The sequence below is a fragment of the Trichosurus vulpecula genome, chromosome 3 (genome assembly GCF_011100635.1).
Source record: "Trichosurus vulpecula isolate mTriVul1 chromosome 3, mTriVul1.pri, whole genome shotgun sequence".
In the NCBI taxonomy this organism is placed as follows: Eukaryota; Metazoa; Chordata; class Mammalia; order Diprotodontia; family Phalangeridae; genus Trichosurus; species Trichosurus vulpecula.
Window position 1 is genome coordinate 40192966 of NC_050575.1, and position 7564 is coordinate 40200529.

The 7564-nt window shown below is 38.1% G+C and overlaps 1 pseudogene; it reads left to right on the top strand.

The window, feature by feature from the left end:
* Positions 1-4488: 4488 nt before the first annotated feature.
* On the top strand, positions 4489-6064 carry LOC118841998 (annotated as a pseudogene).
* The last annotated feature ends 1500 nt before the right edge of the window (positions 6065-7564 follow it).

Consider the following 7564-nt stretch of genomic DNA (forward strand, 5'->3'; position numbering starts at 1 on the left):
ATGATATTATGTATGTTTAATTAAACTGAGATTGTTAATTCCTTAAAGTTGCTTTCCTTAGAAAAGCAGATCAAAGAATCTGTTTTAGCTGCCTTTCTATGTGCTGGTTTTTATTGGTCTTACACAGCAACAATAGCTGCCAGCTACATTGTTGTTACAACTCCATCTCACCAATGAAATGAGATTTCTCCCTTACTTTTGCCCTGTTTAAACCTCTCTACCACATTCTTCTGTAGACCCACTTCTTCTTGAGAGTCGACAGGAATTATTTTTCCTTTGCAGTTAATCTTTGGCTTTATTAGCATGTATCATATGTTCCCCTTCTTTCCCCCAATCCCTTTTTGTGTGTCCTTCTATTCTGCAGTTTAGCCCGCAAAAATAATTGATTAGTCTGTGGGTTCAGACCTGTTTCTCCACTGTCCATTCAATTTGAATTCTGCTTTTGGACTTTTTCCAAGTGTTTACTTGTATACTTTTAGAAATAAATCTGTTAATGGTCATTTTGTTATTTGGCTGTTGTTGCTATTTTTGTTGTTAACTCCACAGGTGTTTTTCCTTTTTTGGGGGACAAGTTATTTCATTACCCATGTCTTCCTTGGTTGCTCTATTTGTTTATACCTTGCTCATACTTCTGTCATTGGGTAGTTTGCAAAAGCAAAAAATTCACCCAGGTCTGGTTTTTCTCATAAAAATCCTTCAAATTCCTCTCTTTTACTCAACATCCATTTTTTTATTTGATAATCAGGCTCAGGTGTGCAGAGTAGTACACCTTGAGCTACATCTTGAGCACTTTTGCTCTTTGGAACACATTATTCCACTCCCTCCTGTAGTTTCTGGTAGGTGCAGAATAATCTTGTGTTGATTGAATTTCCTTTCCTTTATCTTTGAAGGTCTTTCTCTTGGTCCCTTGCATTTGTTGTTTGTCATTTAAATTATTACATTTAACTACTATTTGCCTTGATTTGTAGCATAAGGTTTTTTTTTCTGGTGGTGATGTATGGATTCTTTTGACTGGCATTTTGTTTTCTGTGTTCAGAAGTTATGGGAAGCTTACTTGTATCATTTTCTGTATTGTAGTATTTAAGTTTTTTATTTGTCCTATTCTCCTAGAAGACCTAAGATTCTTATATTATTTTTTACTCATCCTGTCATTTATTTTCCTTGTATAGAGATTATATTTTCCTTTAACATTATTGCTTTTGACTTTTAATCTTCCAGTTTGTCCTTGATATCTGTGTATTTGCATTCCTCAGCAATCATTCTCTCTTTTATTTCTTCTATGAGAATTGCCATGATGGATTCATGTTGTTGTCTTTTTTTAATTTTCCCAATTATTTCTGCAGCAAAGGCCATAAATTTCACTTTCATGATCCTAGTTTCTCTATTTGTGAACACCATGCTATTATCCTACAGTCTCTTAGGAATCCACTGTATCTTCTGCCTCATCAGATGTTAGTTCATTTTTCTTCATAGTACAATATTTTTTCATAGATGATTTTAATTAGATGATCTGGAAGTCATGTTCCCTTCTATTATTAACAGCTTCCCTATGAGTTTCTTTGCTTGTGCTCAAGGTCTGAGTTTTCAAAACTGAGTTTTCTTCCTCCTGAGATCTTTGGTAATTTGTCTTTTTTCCCCTTATATTTACCTATTCATCACTTTCTGACTCCTTCCTCTTTGATGTCAGTTTACCTGGGAACTGAGCCTCAAATCTGTCTCAGCCTCCTCCCATACTGGGCAATTCACTTTTGACCAGCCACAATTTCTGTCCCAAGTAATTTTTGAGGACATAGAAGTGCCCTCAATTGGACTGCCCTCTTTAGGCCTGGCAGAGTCCCATATGTGCACTGATACCCTTCCCCAGTTCCCTCAGCTCCTCAGTTCTCTGCTTGTGCATTTTTGTAGCACCACATCCTGCCACACTGCCACTGTCATTGAAGGCAGAACGATCTTATGGCTTTTCAGTTTTCTAAGAGGGTAAGGGTGAAGCCAAAGGTGAGGGCAGATTTGAGATCTATTGGAAGTCCATGGGTTGGTTTATGTAGCTCTGCCAGAGTATGATGGCCAGTAGGGGACTGAGTACTGAGTGCATGCATTTGAGATTAGGGATCAACTTTCTATGTGGTTAATTCATTAGTTTGTTACCTTGCTAACAAAATAACATTGAGTCTTTTGGGCCTGAAACCATGAAGAGAGCTGAAATTGCTTTTTGCGTATATATAATTCCTATTTTGTAGAGGTTTGAGAGGTTGTGGGCATCAAAGAAAATGCCTGGTCCTCCATCTCATTGGTCAATTGAACCAAAAGTGACATGAAGGTTTACAAAGAATAACTTGCCTTTTTGCCAGAAGACAAGTCAGCTATTTATCTCCATTAGATTTAAATGTGTGTAGATATGTGTGTGCATGCTTGCATGCATATGCATGTGTGATCTGTTTAATTTCTCCTACTTATTTGCAGGATTTGGAGTCATGGAGCTGATTCTCCAGCTGATACAAAATAAGAGACATTATAAATTCTCATTTGCCTGAGTGGAAATCACTCAGAACATTATTTTGATGTGATAGACAAGAAGCTAACTACTTTCCCTAGTTGTGAATTGAGCAGCTGAACTGTTTAATTTTGCCTCTGGAATTATTTCAAGTCTTCAAGAAATGACCCAAAGACTATATTCTATAAAGAAGTGACTTTTCTTCACTTGGCAGCTATCATACAAAAGACTCTAGAAGTGATAACTCAACTATTTTCAATGGTTTTTTTTTTTGTTTGTTTTTGTTCAACAGAAGCTAATGGGTTTTACCAAAACCAATAATTCTCTTAAGCATCTAGAGAAATCTCTTTCTGCTTTTCTCCTTCCTGCAGAGCCAATTATTTTTATTTTTTACTGAGATTCTCTAACTTCTCTCAAGTCAAAGGTCCCTCAGAAAACAAAGTTTATATGACTTTTGTGGGAAGGAGAGGATTGATAAACAAAGAGCACAGCTGGGAATTTCTCTGGGATCACTAAGCATTATTTGGTACTTCTGTTTTGGAGGGACCACAAAGAGTAAATGAAAATCATTAGACATCTTTTAGAAATTACACTTTGAGGTTCTGTAGAGGTCTAGGGAGCCCTTGAGCTGATATGCATACTAATAAAGAGGAGAAAAATAATGAAAGCCAGGTGGCTGTGTGCTAACCCAAAAATTGCTTTCACTTACAGACAAATTTGTTGCTGTTGTTTTTGAAAGGCATATTACATTCTCTGTGTAGAAATATACCCTAACAAACTATGGACTTGATGGGCCACCACTTAAGAAGTGCCTTAAACCCCAATAAAAATCTGTCTCTATTGGCAAGCCTATTACTCTGCAGTAACCCATCAGCCACTACACAGATGGGAGGGGTGGAAGGGAGGAATTACTTAAAATTTACACCTGAAAAAAAGTAAGGGAGGGAAGTGATGGGGAGAAGAAAGAACAAAGAAGAAAATCCCCAAGTTACAATTTGTTTCAGTTAGTTTTTATTTCTACTCATTTTCTATAACAAAATTAAAAAGTGGGTCACATTTTCTGCAGGTCTAAATTTCTACCTCAGGTATATACAAGGTTGTAATATTCATCAGCTTTTTTAAACACCTCACAATTTAAACACATTTGCAAAAGCCTCGTCCATTTGATTTGAAATTATACTGAACTAAGAAAAAAAGGTGAGACTACAACCAATATATCCAGTCAGAAACATTCAGTTACTTTTTAACCATACACTTTCCTTTAGTCTGGGAAGTGATTCCACTAATTTTGGGGTTTTTTTAAAGCCCTTAAAGTTAGTATTAGAAGCAACTGAAATGTGTCTCAATAGCCTAAATAGAGTTTTGTATTTTTTCTCTCCATTTTTGGGCAGTGTATATGGTGGGGGTAAACCCCATATATTATACTTAGGTGGTTTTGGAATAAACTTAACATCTACCTCTTTAGTAGCAATGCAGCAAAAATGTAACATATAATTTTAAAAATCTGTCATGAATTGCTGGCCCCATTTCTCATAGAAATAGTTTAAAGAAACATTTCGATTAATCAGCTAACACTTATCTACTATGTGAATGGCATTTGGCAATAAAAATACAAAAGTGAAAACTCTTTGCTTTCAAGGAATTTACAATCTAGCCAAGCAAGAAAACATATGTAACGTAGATATAGAAGGAGAGGGAAAATAGATATAAGTTGATTAAACAGAAAAGCATTAGCAGATGAGGAGGTTAGAAAAGACTCATGTAGAAAGTCTTGAAAGAAATTCAAAATGAGATCACCAACAAAGAAAATATTGAGAAAAAAGAGAAAAGAGCCCAAGACAGAGCATTGGTATTTAATTACACATGATCCAGCAAAGGAGACAGGGGTTGTCAAAACATCGAGGAGAAAAACTGAGAGAAAGAAGTGCCACAAATACCCAGATAGGAAAAAAGGAGAGGATGGTAGAGTATCAAATGCTGAAGAGAGGTCAAGAAGGATGACGGTTGAGGAAAATGTCCTCAGAATTGGCAATTAAGAGATCAGTGTTGATTTTGGAATAGTAATTTCAGTTGAGTAATGAAGTTGGGAGCCAAATTGTAGATGATTTAGAAAAGAAAATGGCAGAAACAAACATATAGTATTATCAACAAATCTGGGTAAAAAAGAGAAATTTAAGACAACAACTTGCTGGAATGGTAGTGTCTAATGTAAGAGAGATGTTCTTTCTCAAACCTAATCAAAAAAGGAAGCCAGATAATAAGGTGTTAAACTAAGTATAAAAATGTGGCCAACTGATCCCTTCATAAGGCATGAGTGAGTCAGAAAGGAAGCAATGCCACAGATGATGAATGACAAGCCATGCCTCTGCGTCACTCATTTAAAAATGAGTCCAAGAAAGAGACTCCAAACGGATTGGGAGAAGATACATAGAGGCAGAAGAAACTATAAAAAGACATGTGGCTTAGGAAGAGTGGCAATGTAGGCAGGGGCAACTTCCACAAAGAAAGGGTCCAGAATTTTGAGAAAGGCTGGTTGGGCTGAATGAGTATAATGTACTCATGTGGTGCTGAGTTATCTCTGAATGACCCTAGAGTAGTCTAAACACTATATCTTCTTTCTCCCATTGAGTTCTTTTGTGGGAACCTAAAGACTTTTCCTCTGGGGATGGGGTGCTTATATTTCTTTTTTTAATGTTAACTTTGCATCTATAGAATTAAACACCAGAATTTACTAATAAGGGCATATATGTTGGGAATACAGTTGAGCTGAGGCAACTGTGCAGTTGCCCCAGGGAATAGATAGTAAGAGAATTAACATTGAGGTGTTTGACAGAAATGCTATCTCTGGTGGAAGGTTGTAAGCTAATGAAAAATTATATGGCCTTTGATACTACCTTCTACTGTAAAGGAGCATTCATACTATGAAGCCCATCTTGAAAATGAATTCTTACATCCTCCACCTCCTACTCACCTGTTCATTCATCCTCCAAATACCCTTTGCAAAACACAGCTATTACTGTCAGCATGTCAGCAGTCAGCAGGAAATGCCAGGATTGAGTACCCAGCCCCCAATTTCAGAGCTACAGCTACTATGCTAGATGGGAAGTTCAAAGATACCAGCCTTCCGAGTTATAAAGGGAAATACCTCATGTTCTTCTTTTACCTCTTGGACTTCACCTTTGTGTGTCCCACAGAGATGATAGCATTCAGAGTTCGATATGAAGGATTTGAGAAATTTAACTGCCAAGTTCTTCAGGATACTAAGAATCTTGTCCCCTCACCTGGGTTAACACACTCAAAAAGCAAGATACACTGAGAGTGGTAACTATGTTATTGGTGTCTGACCCCAAACATATCATTGCTCAGGATTATGGAGTCTGAAAAGCAGATGAGGGAATTTCATTCAAGAATTTCTTCATCATTGATGAGAAGGGGATCCATCATTGGATCACCATCAATGACCATTTTTTGGGTCACTCTGTAGATGAGGCACTGTGGTTTATCCAGTCCTTCCAGTTCACAGACAAGCATGGCAAAGTGTGCCCTGCTGGCTAGAAACCTGAGAAGAATTAGGAATACTTCTCCAAGCATCACTGAGCTGCTCTGTATCCAATATCCTACCCAAGAGTGGCTGGGGACATACCTAGCTGCTGTCTGGAAATCAAGAGCAAATGCTTGATCAGTTCCCCAGGCTTTCAACTTCAAGGCCTTTACAGATACCTATTATATCTGAAGATGTCTTCTCCTCATGGAGACTGATAGAGATCATTCCTTCCTTTTTCCTTCATTTAGGGCAGCAGCCTGGACCTTGGTTTAGACCTGCTATTCCCTCCTTCTAGTTCTAAAGACCAAGCACTATGTTAACAAAGTTTGTACCACAGTCAGTCTTTGGATCTCAAGCCCATCTGATGTGACTTTAGGCAAAGAAAAGTAAAAAAACTCATTAGTAGGTTGAGGAGCAAATAAGAGTGGTTGTATATTTATATATGTAATCATAATACCACCATAATCATTCCTTCTCCCCATCAATTGTGTTGGCAATCTAATGACAAGATCAAGAGCCAGGAGAAACAGGCCCTAGCACCCTGAATCAGTGAGCTGCAGCACTTACCAGACTTCTCAACCTACAAACACCAAAGACAACAGAGAAGGTTAGTGGGAAAAGTTGCTGGGACAGAGGGAAAAGAGTTCAGGGTTCGGCCACCGCCCCAGGGCAGCGGGGCTGGTGCAACTACAGAACTACAGCTGCAGTAGCTTCTGGCCCCAGGCCCACCTGGTGGAAGGAATTAAGTGGTGGATCTGAACCAGAGTGCAGAACCAGCTTAGATCTGAGTCACGGTCTGGGTTGGCAGTTCTTGGGGAAGGAGGAGCACTGGTGTGGCAGAGCTGGCTGTTTAGAAATAGCTCTGAAATCAACAGCGCATCCCCTCAAGCTTGGAACAAAGTACTCTTTACTCTACAAGCAGTCATACTCTGAAGAAAAACTCAAGGGTCAAGTTAGTTGGCTGGGAACATGGCCAGGAAGTGAAAACGCACTCAGATTAGTCTCAGACTTTGGAATCTTTCTTTGGTGACAAAGAAGACCAAAACATATAGCCAGAAGAAGTCAACAAAATCAAAGAGCCTACAACAAAAGCCTCCAAGAAAAACATGAACTGGTCTCAGGCCATGGAAGACCTCAAAAAGGATTTGGAAAAGCAAGTTAGAGAAGTAGAGGAAAAATTGGGATGAGAAATGAGAAAGATGTGAGAAAACCGTGAAAAACAAGTCAATGAATTGCTAAAGGAGACCCAACAAAATACTGAAAAATACACTGAAGAAAACAATACCTTAAAAAATAGACTAACTAAAATGGCAAAAGAGCTCCAAAAAGCCAATGAGGAGAAGAATGCCGTGAAAGGCAGAATTAGCCAAATGGAAAAGGAGGTCCAAAAGACCACTGAAGAAAATACTACCTTCAAAATTACACAGGAGCAAGTGGAAGCTAGTGACTTTATGAGAAATCAAGATATTATAAAACAGAACCAAAGGAATGAAAAAAGTGGAAGACAATGTGAAATATCTCATTGGAAA